Raw genomic sequence first — 19,999 nt, 5'->3', positions numbered from 1 at the left:
AGTGCTATAATTTTTCTGAGCGAAATTCCAGATTCCTGAGGTTTAGCGAATGAATTGCTGTGATGAATTGGGGTTTTTATTTGTTTAAGAATACCACTATATCCAATGTCAGATGCATCAGTCTCAGCTATCATAAAAAATTATGGGTTAGAGATACTAAGACAAGGAAGATTCTTAACCATAGTCTTGAGTAAGATAACTGCTTTGGTGTGATTGTCACTCTAAGGAGACAGATTCTTTTTTAACCTGTCAAACAGAGGTTTGCAAATATGTTTAACTTTGGGAATAAAGTCATAAAAATAATTGAGACTTCTTAAAAATATCTGTAGCTGAGTTTTATCTAAAATGACACTGGGAAAGTTATCGAAAAACTCAATTGTTCTGTAAATTGGTTTATAGGTACCTTGATAATGATCATGTCCTAAAAATCTGATTTTTGTTTGAAATAATTTAATATTTTTAGCACTAATGACCAAACCATTGTGCTTAATAATATTAAAGAAAACATTAAAATGTTTGAAATGAGAATCTAAGTCTTCGGAGAAGATTAACACATTATAAATGTAGACAATTGAAATAATGCTAATATGATTAAATTGAATTTATTATATTTTGAAATTCAGATGGGGCATTCTTAAGCCCAAAAGGCATGATATTTCATTCATATTGTCCAAATGGGACATTGAAAGCAATTTTATATTTATTTTTTCAGCAATTTGAATTTGCCAGAAACCTGATTTTAAACAAAATTTGCTATAAACATTAAAAGTTCTCTTTAAAAGATCCCTTTTGTTAGGAATCGGATAGCGAATCCATTTTTAAAATGAGATTAAAGGCTTGTAATTAATTACAAGTCTTGGAGACCCTCGTTCTTGTTCAGCTGCATTGTTAACATAAAATGCTGAACAACTCTAAGGTGATTTTGAAGGACGAATAATTTTATTATTCAAAAGGGTTTTTATTTCTTCCTTGCAGATTTCCATTAATTCATTATTCATCTGAATAGGCCTAGGTTTCGTAGAAATGTTCTTTTCATCAAATCCATCAATGTATGGTAAATCTAAAATGTGGGTCTTTCGATCCCAAAATGTGTTAGGAAATTCTGAGCAAATTTCACTTTCAAATTTATTTTGAAGATTAGCAATTTTAGCAACCATTCCCGGGGCTTTTAAAATTTGCTCAATTTTTTTTATTTTAATATCTTTTTTGAGAAAACAAAGCTAATTGATTTTAAATGCAGTTTGTTTATGCAAAAATGTACTTCTTCAAGAGAAGTGTTTTGATAAAACGAAACGAAATTTCTTTTCCTAAAATTTTTGTTTTGATTGAATCAAAATCAGAAATATAAGGTTTTATCTGAGTTATGAAAGGTATACCCAAAATAATTTCTTCATTAATGTTTTTTGTTATGACAAAATCATTAGTAAGGAAAATACCGTCATTGCAGATATGCGCATTAGAAAGTTTCTAATTTATACAGATATGCTCACCAGTCGCGATGCATTTCTTAGTAGTTCCCTTCTGGAGGTACTTAGTTGGAATTAAACCTTCAACAATGCAATTTCTATCTGCACCACTGTCTAACAGAGAAATTTTGTTAAGTACAAAATTAGAATAAACAACTAGTTTAATCTTAATGTGAGAAATTTGAGGTCTCACTTGTGTAATCATACTAATACCTGCATCAGTATTACCCGTATCAGTTTCATCTCTAGGTGATGAAGGAGTAGACTGAGGGTCTTCAGAATTTCTTTCTTCATTTACTAAATGAACTGATTCTTTTCCTTTAAGTGATACTTTAGCATCTTTTAAGAATTGTTGTGCTAAAGCATCAATTTCTATCTTGTTAAGTCGTGCATTAACTTATTCCTTGAGAAAGTTAACTTCTGCTTCATTGATAGAGGGTTATTCCTTCTTATCTGTATACCATTGCATGATTTGCTTCACGCTGAAAGGAGTTACATTCATTGTAACTTCTTTCTCCTTTTGTTTAGTGACAAGCTTTTGAAGCTCCAAAAATAGCTTCTTCTTGCATCATCATCTTTGATATCCTCAATAGTTGCAAATAAGATCTCTGCAGAATCTTTTGATAGTACTATGATAGGTTGGCTATCACAAGGACAAAATGCTCCTCGACAATTGCATTCTTGTCCACTATCTTCTGAATCTTGAGCAACATTGAGGAATTCTTCATCCTCAGTTTTTTCTTCTGAAGAGGAATCTGAATCTGATTCTTCTTTGTTCAATATAGACAAAAACTTTTCCTTAGTTTCTTCATCAACTTCAAGAAGACTGATCTTCTTTTTTTTTCTTTTGTTTCTTGGACAATCAGGAGACTTATGTCCTGATTATCCACAAGTCCAACACTTGTATTCGTCAGATATGTTGTGAGAAGTTTTCTTTCCTTTATAATATACTTTCCTTTTTGAGGATCTTCTTTTAGGTGATGATTTTCTCGATCGTTCTTTCTTCGAAACCTTTCTTGCTGAAGGGGGCTTTAGACTTGGGAATCCAAAGTCTTGAAAAAAGCTTCCAAGTTCATTACTTGAGAATTTCTGATGTTTCTTAATTTGTTTCTTTAGCTTCAGATCAGTACACAGATCCAATGCTATAATATTAGTTAAGCTGGTAAGATCTCCATAGGTCATTTCTGAATAAGGAATTTTACCTTCACATCGATCTCTAATTTTGGATTGAACCTTTTCAGCAAAATGAGGAGGTAATCCACTAAGGAATCGCTCTTTCCAATAATCATTATTGCAGTCATCTCTTAGCATGACTTTTGTAATAAACATATCTCTATACCACCTGAAATCTGTCAATTTCTTACAGTAAAGATTGTTTAGAATCTCTAATCTCCTATCATGAAATAGTCGTGGTTCTCCCATGAAATGTTTAGCAATGCTATAAAGTAGAGTCGTAGTTGCGTCCTCAACTACCTCTACCGATGTAGTGGTTTGTCCACCTTCAGTCTTAACAATATTCTTGTTTGCCATACCATTCAAAATTTCATTTCTATTTTGTTCTGTGAGATAATTGTCCTGCCAATTTCAGAGAGTACCTGTAATTCCGGCAACTATCCTGTTAGCTGCTTGTTTATTGGTAGCATTTTTTCATTTATTGGTTGTGATGTTCATGCCCATCTCTTGGAGTTTATTATAGATTCGGCCATCAGCCATTCCATCAATATTCCATTCTGTTATTCCAGTGCTATCTGCAATACTCTGGGGATGCATATTGTTTTCCTCAAACTAGATGTCAGGAGAAGACGGTCTGGAAAAACAGTTTTTTTGAGTGAGGAAGACTTTCTTTTAGGGCACCTACTATCTTCAACTATTACAATGGTCGTTCCTTTACTTTCAGAAGGCTTCTTGAAAGAAGTTGCCTTTAAAATATCTTTTCTGTAAGGAATGTTTAATCCTTCAAAAGGAGGATTAATACTTTCGACAACCTTATCTTTGGTATGCCACCTGTTTACCAAAACCAGAAGCGATGAATTGGTCTCATTAATTTGGACAGAACATTCAAACCATTTGAAGAATTAAATTTTTGTTTTGAATCTCTTCATATCCTTAAACCATTTGTCTTTGAACAAGAATCTTTGTTCTCTTGTGTATGTATCCAGAGACCATGCTTTCTTTGAAGCATGTTTGGAACTCATCCACTACTTATTGATTTTCTTCATATCAGGAGTAAAGTTATCAACTGATTTGATAACTCTTATTTAATCCTTTTTTCTTATGAGAAGGGGTTTTATTTTCTCTTGGAGTAGGACTTTCTTCAAAAGAAGAACCATAATAAACCTTGGGGATGGTTTGGATAAAATCCACCCCATGGAATTTACCCTGTTCTTATACCTCTGTAGTTTCATAAAGGTCATCTTCCTCCTGGATTTTTGAACTAGAAAGTCTAGCCATAGACATTCTTCGGCTTCAAGATTCTTGTCCAAAAGAGTTGGATCTTTAAAACTTAAGGTTAATAGATCCATTGGAAAATTGGACAACACTTTCTAGGGACGATCTAGAAGGTTGAATAGGAAGGGGTTTGGTAATAGATTCAAATTTCCAACTTTCATCGGAGAGAATCTCATCCCACTATTACATTCTAGGAACAAAAATAGTGCTATGCTCTTGGTTAGATTCCGTAAGCGTAGTAGCACCTTTGGTACTAGAGTTAATTGCCTTCAGGGCAATAGTGGTTTTCATTACCTTGTAATATACTCGATATATTACAGCTAAATTTATGGTTCCTAATTTGCTATTCATGTTCTTTGTTTTGACGTTAAGCGTCAAAGTGTCAAGAACATTGGGGTGTTCTAATTCTATAGTAAAATTGGGATAACAATTAAAGTAAACTAGCCCCTTAGCTAGAATACTTTCTAAGATTCCTAACAGTGAATCATCAAAAGTGAGAAGTCTAACATCTCTAAGAAGTAAACAAATAGGGATATTTAAACCTTTACGGAAAAGGGGTTTTAAAGCTACTTGCACAAGACCAATATGAAGGAATTTAAATTCTTTCCTATATCTGTCTATGTCAGTAGCGATCAACAATTTAATAGTCTCTAAAGAGTTATTAATTACAGAAGTTGATTCACAAGTCTTTATATTAAAACTTTTAAACAAAATAAAATTACCTATATTAAAAGGTTTTTTAGGGATAGACCAATTTTGTAAATGATTTTCTTCTTTAGAGAGAGAAACATTAACAGAGTTAACAATATTATTATTCATATGAATAACTAGAAGTTGTCTTTAGGCTTGTAGAACTTGAAGAATACATAAGCGTTTCAGATAATTTTAAAAATGCTCATCCATTTAACGATAAGATCAATGATGAGAATAATACTAAAATAAATTATAGAAGAGATTATTAAATTAATAAAATAGAGAATGATGATTGAACAATTAAAATAGCCTTGGATATTACTCAACATTACTCCACACATATTGGATTTTAGGACATGATCTTTATCAAGGTACCTATAAACCAATTTGCAGAACAGCTGAGTCTTTTGATAAGTTTTCCAATGTCATTTTGGATAAAACTTAGCTGCAGAGATTTTTAGGAAATCTCAATTATGTTGCTGACTTTATTCCCAAAGTTAGACATATTTGCAAACCTATTTTTGACAGGTTAAAAAAGAATTTGTCTCCTTGGAGTGACAATCACACCGATGCAGTTATCTTACTCAAGACTATGGTTCAGAATCTTCCTTGTCTTGGTATCTCTAACAAAAAAAAATTATGATAGTTGAGACTGATGCATCTGACATTGGATATGGTGGTATTCTTAAACAAAGAAAAAAATTCAACTCATCATAGCAATTTGTTCGCTATATCTCAGGAATCTGGAATTCCGCTCAGAAAAATTATAGCATGATTAATAAAGAAATTCTTGCTATTTTTCTTTCCATAACTAAGTTTCAAAATGATTTAATCAATAAAGAATTCTTGCTTAGAGTAGATTGTAAATCTGCTAAAGAAATCCTCCAAAAGGATGTTAAGAATATTGTTTCTAAACAGATTTTTGCCAGATGGCAAGCCTTATTAGCCAGCTTCGATTTCCAAATCGAATTTATTAAAGGTGAAAATAATTCTTTACCAGATTTTCTAACTAGAGAATTCTTGCAGGGTAAACATGAGCAGACCACAAATTAGGCCCATAGCGGGTAAACAACCAGCCAGTCCCAATACAAGTGGCCCAACAAGAGCATCAAGCCCATTTGCAATAAGGTCTGAAATAAATCATACAAGGACTAATTTAAACAGGAATTCAGCTTTAGCCCAACTGCCTCCAATCATTCCTCCTGAACATCCTCAGAAGCCTTTTCTAAAAAAAAACAAGAGCTCATCTCATCTTCATCACCAAGCGGAGAACTTAGATTTTCCCAAAAGCAAACAAGTGACTATTACGCTATGAAACCGCCCCAATGTTTTGCAGAAGCAGTCTCTTCAAGTAGTGCCAAAACTACTCACAAAAAGAAAGGGAATTTTGAAATGGTTTCTCTACAGGTTTTTTCTATCCTTGCTTTAGACAAGGAATATGAAGGGTATGTGATAAAACATCTCTTAAAACCAATTTATACAAACATGAATTATGTAGAATCAGATAATTCCTTGAAAATGGTTGCTAAAATTGCTAATCTTCAAATTTCTTTTGAAGATTAGCAATTTTAGCAACCATTCCGGAGGTTTTTAAAATTTTCTCAATTTTTTTTATTTTAATTTCTTCTTTGAGAAAACAATTCTGATTGATTTTAAATGCAGTTTGTGTATGCAAAAATTTACATTCTTCAAGAGAAGTGTTTTGATAGAAGGAAACAAAATTTCTTTTCCTAAAATTTTTGTTTTGACTGAATCAAAATTAGAAATATAAGGTTTTATCTGACTGATGAATGGTATACCCAAAATAATTTCTTCATTAATGTTTTTTGTTATAACAAAATCATTCGTAAGGCAAATACCGTCATTGTAGATGTGAGCATTAGAAAGTTTCTAATTTATACAGATACGCTCACCAGTCGCGCTGTATTGCTTAGTAGTTGAGCATTTCTATCTTCAGACGTGGTATAGGACTTCTGTTTCGCGCAGGATTGGGAGTAAGTCGACTGATGGCAAGTAAGCTTCAGCCAAGCATCAGATAAACCAAGTTCGGGTTGGGAAAGGGGCTATTTACCCCAGCAATATAGAATAATTATTACCCCCCGCCCTTCTGGAGGTACTTAGTTGGAATTAAACCTTCAACAATGCAATTTCTATCTGTACCACTGTCTAACAGAGAAATTTTGTTAAGTACAAAATTAGAATAAACAACTAGTTTAATCATAATGTGAGAACTTTGAGGTCTCACTTTTGTAATCATACTAATACATGCATCAGTATTACCCATATGAGTTTCATCTCTAGGTGATGAAGGAGTAGACTGAGGGTCTTCAGAATTTCATTCTTCATTTTCTAAATGAACTGATTCTTTTCCTTTAAGTGATACTTTAGCATCTTTTAACAATTGTTGTGCTAAAGCATCAATTTCTATCTTGTTAAGTCGTGCATTAATTTCTTCCTTGATAAAGTTAACTTCTGCTCATAGTTCATTGATAGAGGGTTCTTCCTTCGTATCTGTATACCTTTGCATGATTTTCTTCATGCTGAATGGAGTAACATTCCTTGTAACTAACTTCTACTTTTGATTAGTTAAAAGCTTTTGAAGCTCCAAAAGATAGCTTCTTCTAGCATCCTCATCTTTGATATGCTTACTAGTTGCAAATAAGATCTCTACAGAATCTTCTGAGAGTACTCTGATAGATTGGCTATCACAATGACAAAATGCTCCTCGGCAATTGCATTTTCGTCCACTATCTTATGAATCTTGACCAACATTGAGGAATTCTTCATCCACAGTTTCTTCTTCTGAAGAGGAATCTGAATCTGATTCTTCTCCGTTCAATATAGACAGAAACTTTTCCTTAGTTTCTTCATCAACTTTAATAAGACTGATCTTCTTCTTTTTTCTTTTGTTTCTTGGACAATCATGAGACTTATGTCCTGATTTTCCACATGTCCAACACTTGTATTCGTTAGATGTATTGTGAGAAGTTTTCTTTCCTTTAGAATATACTTTCCTTTTTGAGGATATTCTTTTAGGTGATGATTTTCTCGATCGTTCTTTCTTCGAAACCTTTCTTGCTTAAGGGGGATTTAGACCTGGGAATTATAAAGTCTTGAAAAAAGCTTCCAAGTTTATTACTTGAGAATTTCTGATCTTTCTTAAGTTGTTTCTTTAGCTTCAGATCAGTACAAAGATCCAATGCTACAAAATTAATCAAGCTGGTAAGATCTCCATAGGTCATTTCTGAATAAGGAATTTTACCTTCACATCGATCTATAATTTTGGATCGAACCTTTTCAGCAACAGGAGGAGGTAATCCACTAAGGAATCGCTCTTTCCAATAATCATTAATGCAGTCATCTCTTAGCATGACCTTTGTAATAAACATATCTTTATACCATCTAAAATCTGTCAATTTCTTACAGTAAAGATTGTTTAGAATCTTTAAACTCCTATCTTGAAATAGTCGTGGTTCTCCCATGAAATGTTTAGTAATGCTATAAAGTAGAGTCGCAGTTGCGTCCTCAACTACCTCTACCGATGTAGTGGTTTGTCCACCTTCAGTCTTAACAATACTCTTGTTTTCCATAGCATTAAGAATTTCATTTCTATTTTGTTCTCTGAGATAATTGTCCCACCAATTTCAGTGAGTACCTGTTCCTGCAACTATCCTGTTAGCCGCCTGTTTATTGGTAGCATTTTTCCATTTATAGATTGTGATGTTCATGCCCATCTCTTGGAGTTTATTATAGATTCGGCCATCAGCCATTCAATCAATATTCCATTCTGTTATTCCTGTGCTATCTGCAATACTCTGGGGATGCATATTGTTTTCCTCAAATTAGATGTCAGGAAAAGACGGTCTGGAATAAAAGTTTTTGGAGTGAGGAAGCCTTTATTTTAGGGCACCTACCTTATCTCCCTGAGTAATCTTAATCCTTTTAAGCTGATCATTATTCCTTTCTAGGATTTCTGGAGAGTTGTCGAATTCACTTGGTTTGGGAAAATCTTCTGGAGAGAATTTATGGATTTTAAAATGGGGTTGGTATCTAAATTGAAACCAGATTTTGAAGAACTGGGTTTGTTACCAATCTGGATGGTACCACTATAATTATACTTTGAATCCTCAATCTGTTTAGAAACAACATCAAGAACTTCATTAGTATAATTATTTTGTTCAAATACCTTGTTGATATCTTCAACAGTTATAATGGTCGTTCCTTTACTTTCAGAAGGCTTCTTGAAAGGAGTTGCCTTTAAAACATCTTTTCTTTAAGGAATGTTTAGTCCTTCAAGAGGAGGAGTAATACCTTTGACAACCTTATGTTTGGTTTGCCACCTTTTACAAATACCTTAAGCGATGAATTGGTTTCATCAATTTGGCCATAACATTCAAACCATTTGATGAATTCAATTTTTGTTTTGAATCTCTTCATATCCATAAACCATTTGTCTTTGAACAAGACTCTTTGTTCTCTTGTGTATGTATCCACATACCATGCTTTCTTTAAAGCATGTTTGGAACTCATCCACCACTTATATTTTCTTCATATCAGGAGTAAAGTTATCAACTGATTTAATAACTCCTATTGAATCCTTTTTCTTATGAGAAGGGGTTTTCATTTCGCTTGGAGTAGGACTTCCTGCAAAAGAAGAATCATAATAAACCTTGGGGATGGTTTGGGTAAAATCCATCCCACAAAATTTACCCTGTTCTGAAACCTCTGTAGTTTCATCAAGGTCATCTTCCTCCTGGGTTTTTGAACTAGAAGGTCTAGCCATAGACATTCTTCGGCTTGAAGACGCTTTTCTGAAAGAGTTGGATCTTAAAAACTTAAGGTTAATAGATCCATCAGTAAATTGGACAACACTTTCTAGGGACGATCTAGAAGGTTGAATAGGAAGGGGTTCTACAGCTACTTGCACAAGACCAATATGAAGGAATTTAAATTCTTTCCTATATCTGTCTATGTCAGCAGCGATCAACAATTTAATAGTCTCTAAAGAGTTGTTAATTACAGAAGTTGATTCACAATTTTTATATTAAAACTTTTAAACAAATTAAAACTACCTATTTGGTAAATCTTATTAAAAGGTTATGTGGTAAGTCTGACAACTATTACCCATATGGAGTCAAACTTCCAGAATGAGCGAGGCAAACCAGTGACAACATCCATGGTTATCATGTCCCATTTCCAAATTGGAAGTTCTATTTGTTGCATGTAACCTCCGGGCTTTTGGTGTTCTACTTTTACCTGTTGACAATTTTGACACTGAGCCACGAATTCTACAATGTTCTTCTTCATGTTCCCACACCAATACATTTCTTTCGAGTCATGGTAGATTTTAGTTTACCCTGGATTAACAGAGTATGTTGAATTATGTGCTTCCATCATGATCCTCTTTCTTAGTTCATCTATATTAGGTACACACAATCTGTTTTGACATCTAAGTATTCTGTCTTTCTTAAGCTCAAATGCCTTTGTCATACAATGTAGTACATTCTCTTTAAGTTGTAAAAGTATTGGATCAGTGTACTGCTTCTCTTTCACTTCCCCTACTAATGAGGATTCGCCGCATTTTGCACAATAACCCCTTCGTCTTGAGATTCAAGAAGGCGAGAAAGGCGAGCACCTAAGTTCACTAGTTGGCACAAATCCTTAGTCATTCCTTGTCTTTCCACAGACTTCCCAAAAGTGTTTGCCATTATTTTATGGCTTAAAGCATCAGCTACTACATTAGCTTTACAGGGATGATATAAGATGTCAATGTCATAATCTTTTAATACCTCCAACAACCTTCGCTGCCTCAAATTTAAGTCCTTTTTCTTAAAGATATATTGCAAGCTTTTGTGATCACACATATGTCAACATGAACTCCATACAAGTAGTGGCACCATATCTTGAAAGCAAACACAACTGCTGCTAGCTCTAGATCATGAGTTGGATAATTTTTCTCATGTGGCCGCAGCTGTCTTGAGCACTAAGCTATAACTTTACCATGCTGCATCAATAAACAACCTAATCCCACTCCCGAAGCATCAGAGTACACTACATAGCCTTCTGTACGTTTTGGAAGTACCAACATAAGCGTAGAAGTTAATTTACTCTTCAGCTCTTAGAAGCTTCTTTCACACTCATCGCTCCACTTAAACTTGGTTTCTTTGCGTGTTAGATTTGTTAAGGGTGCAGCCATGGAAGAGAATCCTTCAACAAACCTTCTGTAATAACCTGCCAATCCAAGAAAACGATGGATCTCCGTGGGTGTTGTAGGTCTTCTCCAGATTTTCATGGCTTCTATTTCATGGTTATCAACCCTTATTCCTTCCTCGGATACAATAGACCTATGAATTCCATAGATTTCAATACGAAATCACATTTAGAGAACTTTGCATACAATTTACGATCCAGAGAACTTGTAAAACCTGCCGCAAGTGATTATCATGATCATCTTCCAATCTTGAATACACCAAAATGTCATCTATGAACACAATCACTAACACATCTAAAAATGGATTGAACACCCTATTCATCAAATCAATAAAAGCTGCTGGTGCATTTGTTAGCCTGAATGACATGACTAAGAACTCAAAATGACCATACAGTGTTTGGAAAGTTGTCTTGGGTTTTTCTTGGTCCTTGAACCTAACTTGGTGATAACATGACATCAGTTCGATCTTTGAAAAACACCTAGCACCTTGTAATTGATCAAATAAATTATCAATTCTAGGGAGGGGATATTTTCTCTTAATCATTACCATATTCAACTGTTGGTAGTCGATACACATTCTTAATGAGCCATCTTGTTTGCGTACAAATAAAATTGGTGCTCCCCGTGGGGGCATACTACCTTATGAATCCTTTTTCTAATAAGTATTTTAATTGATGCTTCAACACTCGTAATTTTGCCGGAGGCATTCTACACGTAGGAATTTAGATAGGTTGAGTATCTGGAAGCACATCAATACCGAACTCTACTTTTCGTTCTGGGGGCAAACCTCAAAGATCTTTGAGAAACACATCTGGAAATTCATTTTCCATCGGAATGGATTGAAGGGTTGGTGGCTCCGCCATCTACATTTTTCACTCTAATCAGATAGAATATGTATCCTTTAGACATCATCCTCTTTGCCTTAAGATATGAAATAAATTTACCTCTTGGCGCCCCAATATTACCTTTCAATTCTAGGACTACCTCTTTTAGAAACTGGAAATGCACTATCTTATTTCGGCAATCTACCATAGCATAACAAGAAGCTAACCAATCCATACCCATTATAACATCAAATCTACCATGTCTAGCTCAACAAGGTCAGCCAATGTATCGCGACCACAAAAAGTTACAATGCAATTATGATAAATTCTTCTACCTATAATAGACTCACCAATCGGTGTAGATACTTCAAATGGCTTTACTAATAATTTTGGTGTTCTTTTGAATTTTCCAGCAATTAATGGTGTAACATATGATACTGTAGACCCTGGATCAATTAATTTATATACAATATGTGAAAAGATGGACAATGTACTTGTAACCACATCCGGTGAGGCTTCTGAATTTTGTTGATGTCCTAGTGCATATGTGCGATTAAGACCTCCATTAGAACTAGCTACTCCCCTAGATCCTCTACCACGACCTGTAGGCATATGTAGTCTCCTACCTAAATAAAGGGTTGATGAGGTCGATGCAACAACTGATCCAGTTGGTTGTGCAACGCCACCCACTCCCCTATGAGGGCAATTTCTCATCATAATGGGAGTAATAACCAATAAAGGGAACACATGAACATATGAAAAGATGATATATTTGATGGAACAGACTATTGAAGCAAGTTGGAATATATGGGCGGATCGTGTATCCATCCTATGAACATATGTACCATACAATCTAGGATCACTTTGACATATATAAGGGAAATATGTGCCAGGGGAACTCTGACAATGAAATAAGTTGAAATCTTGCATGCTAACACTTGGTAGAGCAAACACCCACATTTAGTAACAAACTCATAGTAGACTGCTCACTTTAATCCTCTAGGGAGTACGAACTGCATTTATGGATCAGTCACTATCAAGAGCACTTAGAAAGATTACAAGTGTTGGTTTCACGCCAAAGAAATGGGAAATCGAATAGCCTTACATAACTTGTTGCAGAACAATGGATATCACAATGAGTTAACCATCTTCCTTTCAGATTATTTATTTACAATGGAGTAAATAACAAAAACTAATATTAGTTTCTAAACAAGTTTGGGCTACTTGATCAGACCAAAACAGTAATTTTCAATATATCTTTAATTGATCCCATCCAGAGTTCTTCCCATCCATTTTCCCCTAATCATAATTATACGGCCCTCCGAAACCTCTCAGGCTTTATCACGTCTAGAAAACATTATTAAAGGAATGGCCGGAGGTAATCTCATGCAACACTCAATTAAGTGGTGTATCACTACACTTTCAATGTTCTATCCTCTAACCAGTTTTAATGGCTTCTCTACATATCCAGCCAGGCCCTCTTATTTTTATGATACACAAAACAGTCCCTAAGCCTCACAATGTGGAAATACCAATATGAACTCATGACTTCCGATCAACATCACGTGAATTCCAACTAACATTTAGATTCTCAAAACAAGCTCGCAATCAAAATTTAAGGGGACTCCACTCCGTGTTTGTCCCAACAAGCTCCTAATTCCTGAAAATTAACCGAGCTCACACCATATAGAGGAAACACTCTTCAGTTCATTAACACATGCAAACTTTTAGAAATAATTCAAGAATAAGAGAGGGATGGAAATTTCCATAGCTTACCTCTTGATAAATAGAAACCTCACTTGCCAAGACTTAGGATTCTTCAAGGTTTAGGTTGTCCTCTTCCCCTTACCTTCATGAAAATTCATATTATTCACTTGAATTCCTTAAGATGGAGATGTTTTACCAACTTGTACTTTAAAAACACCGGTTTTGTTCATATTCTGATGGTGAAGCTATAGAACAGAACTCTTTGGAGCTTCTGTGGCTTTCCTTGGGAGTAATTTTCTTGAAATAAGTGATGAGGGAGAGGTGATAAGCTTGAGTGCTTTAGATTTCCTTTTTGTACGTTTTCACTTAATAAATTGGAGAAATAATATGGTCCTTTACTTTTAAGCATGAAGGTGCATCACCTCCTTAGTATCTGCCACATGTTTTTAAGTAGTTGCATCAGCTACCTGCTCTTTTCACTTAAATTCAGTCCACTTATTCTAAGTAGGTGCATCACCTACTTTCTCCTTTAAAATTCAGTCCACTAATTCTAAGTAGGTACATCACCTACTTGCTCCTTTTAACTTAAAATTCAGTCCACTAATTCTAAGTAGGTCCATCACCTACTTGTCCTTTTTCATTTAAAATACAGTCCACTAGTTCTAAGTAGGTTAATCATCTACTTGTGCCCTACTAGCATAGTTTAGTCAAGCAAGAATCTCAATGATTTAACTTCATTTTCCCCATCTTAAACTCTTTACTAGACCATAACACTAATACACACTTGACCACTTTGACTTTTACATCGAATACCACCTTTTTCTATCTCGAGTCTGAATTGTTTTTAAGTTCAGTTATTCATATGTGTGTTGGAAGGCACGGTGTATTACAACTTCAAACATATTATATTGTCACTAGTCGCATAGGAAACTGAGTCCATAACTATAGCACAAGTAAATTTTTGAGCGACGTATACATATAGCTAGTACAGGTAGGATACAGGGTGTTACACTTACCTCTTATCAAACTTGAATCCTAATGAATACTTAAGAATAAGATACTCAACTAAGAGATTAAATACTGAACTCAATGATATGATACTCGACTAAGGATACTCAACTCAAAATGCTTAACTCATGACACTTAACTGAACTCATTTCAATATAAAGCAGTTTAAAACCAGTGCAATATAATGAAAAGTTGTTTAAAAACATGACGTAACTCAAGATAATAATATCATATAGAAAATATCATGCTCCCTCTCAAAGTCTACTTGTGCAATGCATGAATGATGTCTCATACCCCATTCATACTAAGCAGAACCCCTTGAGGAACCATGTAACTAATATTGTGGAAGCTTCTCTAATTGACAACCATCACTATGAGCCTAAGTAATGCTATGACGTATTACCTCAAGTTGCAAGAGGACCATCCTACACCTTTCCATCGGTATAGGACCTTAATCACTTAGTGGATCAACTAGCTCTCCTTACGTGATCATCTAAAAAGTATGACCCATCAATTCCGATATTGGCTACATGGTTTATATGGAGACTTGAGTTAATATGAACTCTCATCCCCATATCAGTGCTCACCACTACTCCCAAAATGTACTTTAGCTCATACTTCTAATAAAACTTTCTTCCTTTGGGTTGAGATAATTTACTGAACCCTTTAGCTCGAAGAAGCTCCTTTTGGAATCAATGTTCCCCTTTTGTTCATAACTCTGTTGGAACTCTTAGTTTCCTCCTCTTTAACTTTAAATGTGAAAAAAATTATAATTTTTTAGGGAATTCTTAGTTCCATTATAACTTTTGAGAAATGAATTCAACTCTTACTCTATTCTTAACTTGAAATTAACTCTTAGGGAATACTTGATTCCCTTACATTACTTTGAAGAAATATCTTCAGTTGTTTACTCTTTACTTGACCTGAACTTTAAGTATTCAAAACTAAGTCAAGACTTTTGTGAAAGACTTTAGAAAACTTTATAACTTTACTTTGACTTGTTCTTAACTTATAGACTTGACTATTAACCTTCCTTCAATTGAAATATGAATTCAAGGTTCATTATCTCATGTGGATGATTTTGCTGAATTTCAACTTGGATGGGTTCATGCGGAATAATGAGCATGAACTACTCAACTCGAGAACTCAAAGTTATTTCTCAACTCAAGATTGTTTGACTTATAGATTTCAAGCGAAATTATGGGAATGAATAACTCGACTCGACTCGAAGGTCTAATTAACTATATGGAACTCGTGTATGTGACTCTCTCATTCTCTTATTTACTTCCTCAAAACTTAGCTCAATTCAATGATGGATCTCAAAGAATTCATAATTCAACTTAAAGACTTTCTTGAACTCTACTCTTAACTTTCTCTTGAATGGGAATTATGAATTCAAGAGTTTTGGTTCATGACATGGAGGATTAAGGTCATATTTTTGACTCGTGAATACATACTCTTCACTCTTAAACTCACTTGGTTGCGTCTTTAAACAAGTTACTAGAAGTTGCAGAATACTCCTCAAAAGGATTGGAAGAACTGTCAAAACTAAATCTTGACTTTACCTTTAATTTGAATTATTTTTTTCAAGGTTATGATTCATGTTATGGATGAATTCTAAGTGTTCAGAATCAAAAAATGTGAAGATACACTTTAAATGAACTCAAACGGAGAAACCGGGGGGAAAACTAGATAGGAAGACAACCCTGTGTCTATGGGTGGAGCGGGGAGCGCACCATGATGGACAGATATGGGTTTAGGGTGCTCTAGCAGGCGCACCGCGCCAGGCCCCAACCCAGAAAATTCTGCCGAGCACTTTTGCTTGTTTTCTCACCCTTCATCGCCTAAATTCGAATGGTTTCTACCCCAATCCCTTGGATTCGATTACTTAGCTTAATTTCACTCTAATATAATGGAAACAAAACTAAAATTACTCAATTTAATCTCAAGAAATCATCAAAAATCCAACACAATAAGATTTAGAATGAACATCACGAACATCTTTCAAGAACTCTAATCCCTAAACTTTAAGCATGAAATTTTGCTGAAAAAAATACATGATCGGCATGTGGGTGAACTAACACAACAGTGTGGAAGATTATATACCTCTTAGGGATTAGGCACATGGCAAAATCGCAATTAAACTCAAGAACGTGAACGAACGCCTTCATCCTTGCCTCTTTTCTCCTCTTTTCTTTTCTTGCCTCTTTTTTAAATCTCAACTAAAATCCTAGGTGTTATTAGGATTATAAAACTGAATCTAAAAAGGATTAGACCCCGAAAATATGACTAAAAATAGATAAATCTGATTGGGTAAGGAAAGGACCAAAATACCCCTCACTATTTTCGGCTAACTTTCCTCAACTGGATAGCCTAACTTCAAAAGGTCATATCTCACTCATACGAACTCAAAATTTATCAAACTTGGCGGGTTTGGAAAGATAATTAAAATATATTTAGAATGGTATCTTGTAGCACACTTAACTCATCCTGTGCTAGGAGTTATTATTTTTTAAAGTTGACCCAAAACTCATACTTTGCTTAACTCTCCAATTTTCAGATTGATTCCAATTTAATTCTTTTTGGAACTCTTGGTTCTAAATCTAGAGAACTGACCTTAATGCTTAAGAAATTTTTAATTCCTTGGCACAATCTCACTCACTACGATGAACAGTCCGAGTCTTAGTTTGAAAATTTTTTTGGGGTGTTACAATATTTTTGTACCTCAGTGTAACTTTTTCGTGTTCATTCCATCAAACATTGATTTTACATATTATCTTTTATAATATCTATATTATATCGTGTATTTGCGAATGCTGAAAGAGGTTCAAAATTAAAATGAGTCACTCAAATTATATATGGCTCTTTCAATCCCTAAAAATGAAATTGGTGTCTACTTTAATAAAATATCTTGCAGGCTTACACACCAAAGTTGATTGTGCAGGATGGACTTTATAAAATAATTTGTTATATTGTGCCAAGCATCACAAATAGATTAATGTGGTATTGATGTAGTATGGACAAGAGAACAAATTTATTGATATACCTACAAATCAAGGTTGGTATGTAACACATTGTTCAAATGTATGCAATCTCTCAAAAGAGGATTGAAGATCAATTAATATGAATAAGTTACAATTTTCCTCCTCTATGAACTTTAGCTTACATGACATGATTGTATAATATTGATGTACCCTAGATATAGTCATTTTCATACAGAACAGAACATACAATCCTTTGATAGGTTTTAATTATCCTTAAGCTTATCAGTTCAACATTTTGATTAGAATTGTAATTTTTCTAAGTAGGTAAATTCAACTTTTTGGATAGAATTCAGCTTATTCTAAATAGGTGATATGGTTTTTACTTGTACCTTTGTGTATATATATATATATATATATATAAATGCAACACTCTAAAGTCTAAAACGTAGTATAGAGCCTCACAAGTGTGTCTAAGGGTTGTAACATTAAGGTCAATAATAGTGTATAAAAGTTATTTAGGAAGTATTAGAGTCAAAACGTCAAGGAATGTCCATGACGTCTGGAGACAAGTTCAAAGGGTGCTACCGCGTGGACTACCGCCAGCCTGAGCGATCCTGTTATGAACAAGGGTTTCTTCTTCTTTATTTCCATCTTGAATGGAAATTCTTCGGGCAATATGCTTAATGGAACCCCCCGTAGATATTCCTTTTTGGGGAGAGTCATGGTATGCCCGAATGGTCTTGGTGATTTGATCAATTAATTCTTGTCCATACATTTGTCCACTTGCAGGATCTTGTCTATTGAATTTTTTCCAAAAATTATGAAAATATTTTCTGTATAAACATGGAATATTTTCCCAAAGTTTTATCCTAACCTTGAAACAAATTTGATGACCCAAAAATTTCACATCAATTTGAAAGAGACTCATTTTGGTTTTAGAAATAACCAATCCATTTGGAATAACAATATTTTTGAAAATATCAAGATGCTTTATATGAGATTCTAATGTTTTAGAATAAACAAGAATATCATCAATATAAACAATAATGAATCCATATAAGGATTGAAAATATCATGCATAATTTTTTGAAATTCAGAAGGTGCGTTTTTCAAACCAAAAGGCATAACATTCCATTCGTATTGACCAAAAGGAACATTAAACACAGTTTTATAAGTATGTTCTTTAAAAATTTGAAACTGCCAATAGCTTGATTTTAAATCAAATTTATAAAATATATTGGCATCATATAATCTGGAAAGAAGATCTTTTTTATTAGGAATGGGATACCTTATGCATTTTAAAACTTTGTTCAAAGGCTTGTAATTTATTACCAACCCGGGAACACCTCTTTCTTGTTCTGCAGCTTTATTAACATAAAATGTAGTACAAGACCATGGAGATTTAGAGGGTTTTATAAGTCCCTTTGATAATAAATTATCAATTTCTTTTTTGCAGAAATCAACTAATTCAAAATTCATTTGACAGGGGCAAGATCTTGTTGGAATATTTGATTCATCATAAGAATCTTCATAAGGCAAAGTCAAAATATGTTTTTTCCTGTCCCAAAGAGCATTTGGATGGTCTGCACAAATATCAGATGCTATTTTTGCAGAAATCAATTTAATTTTTTCTTGGATTCTAGGAGATTGTAAAGATTCTGAAATATTCAGACTATAAATTTCCATTTGTAAAGACTCAATATGCTTTTGTTTTAAATGAATCAAAGAGTTAATATCTCTAGTGATTGGTTCGGTTATGAACTCAAAATTAATGGTATTACCATTATAATTTGCTGTAAAACCTTTTGCATTTAATTTTGAAAATGGATAAATAGCATTTATAAAAGGAGTGCCAAGTATAATTGGCGGATACAATTGATTTTTAACCAGGAAGAAAAAGTGAGGAATACAAACTTTACTTTGGCAAATACAAGTATTAGACAATTTATATTTTATGTCTAAAGCATGATTTGATGCCGATTTAACAACATGGGTAGTTTTTTCAAAATACCTTGAAGGAATTAATCCTTCCTGAATACAACTGACATCCGCACTTCTATTTGTATTTCATTCTTAGTAACAGGCCCTCCATCTAACCTATCCTTAGTAGAGAGAATAGCATTAAAATCTCCTGCAATGAGCCAAAGCTGAGTAACACCTTTTGAAATTGTCTTCATTTCCTGCCATAAACTTGTTCTCTGTTCCACTGTATTGAAACCATACACTACAGTTGCTATAAACTGATAATTTTTGCTTCTCTCATTAACCTGACAGTGCAAGAATTGAGCTGAACTATTAATCACCTTAATCTCATACAAATTATCATCCCAAACCAGCCAGATTCTTCCATTAGGACTATCATTATAGTTATTAATCATCTTCCAGCCAGGCACTATCCCTTTAAGAACTGTTTTCATATTCTTCTCCTTAACTCTTGTTTCAATTAACCCTGCCATATTAACTTTATTCTGATGTAACAGCAGCTTAATCTCCTTCTGCTTATACCTCTTATTCATACCTCTCACATTCCAGAAAAACCACTTCATCAACAAGTCTTTGGGGATCCACCTCTATCAACAGTAAGTGAAGTCATTTTATTATGCATGAGGCTCTCAAAGCCATTCCTTGTTGGTATAGCTTTCAGCATAGGAAAATTAG

At 34.0% G+C, this 19,999-nt stretch overlaps 2 long non-coding RNA genes across 3 annotated transcripts in view; both read left to right on the top strand.

Moving 5' to 3' along the window:
- LOC138348556 (uncharacterized) overlaps positions 1-6,924 on the top strand; it is a 32,658-nt gene extending 25,734 nt beyond the window's left edge. The window contains exon 2 of the long non-coding RNA XR_011221244.1: positions 5,634-6,924. This is a non-coding gene — a long non-coding RNA (uncharacterized lncRNA). The remainder of the gene's footprint in view (positions 1-5,633) is intronic.
- Positions 1-19,109, top strand: part of LOC112941558 (uncharacterized) — a 53,013-nt gene extending 33,904 nt beyond the window's left edge. For both annotated transcript variants that reach the window (XR_003246858.2, XR_011221243.1), the window contains one exon: positions 18,828-19,109. This is a non-coding gene — a long non-coding RNA (uncharacterized lncRNA). The remainder of the gene's footprint in view (positions 1-18,827) is intronic.
- The last annotated feature ends 890 nt before the right edge of the window (positions 19,110-19,999 follow it).

The sequence above is a fragment of the Solanum lycopersicum genome, chromosome 5 (assembly GCF_036512215.1).
Source record: "Solanum lycopersicum chromosome 5, SLM_r2.1".
Lineage (NCBI taxonomy): Eukaryota > Viridiplantae > Streptophyta > Magnoliopsida > Solanales > Solanaceae > Solanum > Solanum lycopersicum.
The sequence above is the reverse complement of the archived record's forward strand: the minus strand, read 5'-3'. Positions and strand labels throughout refer to the sequence as shown.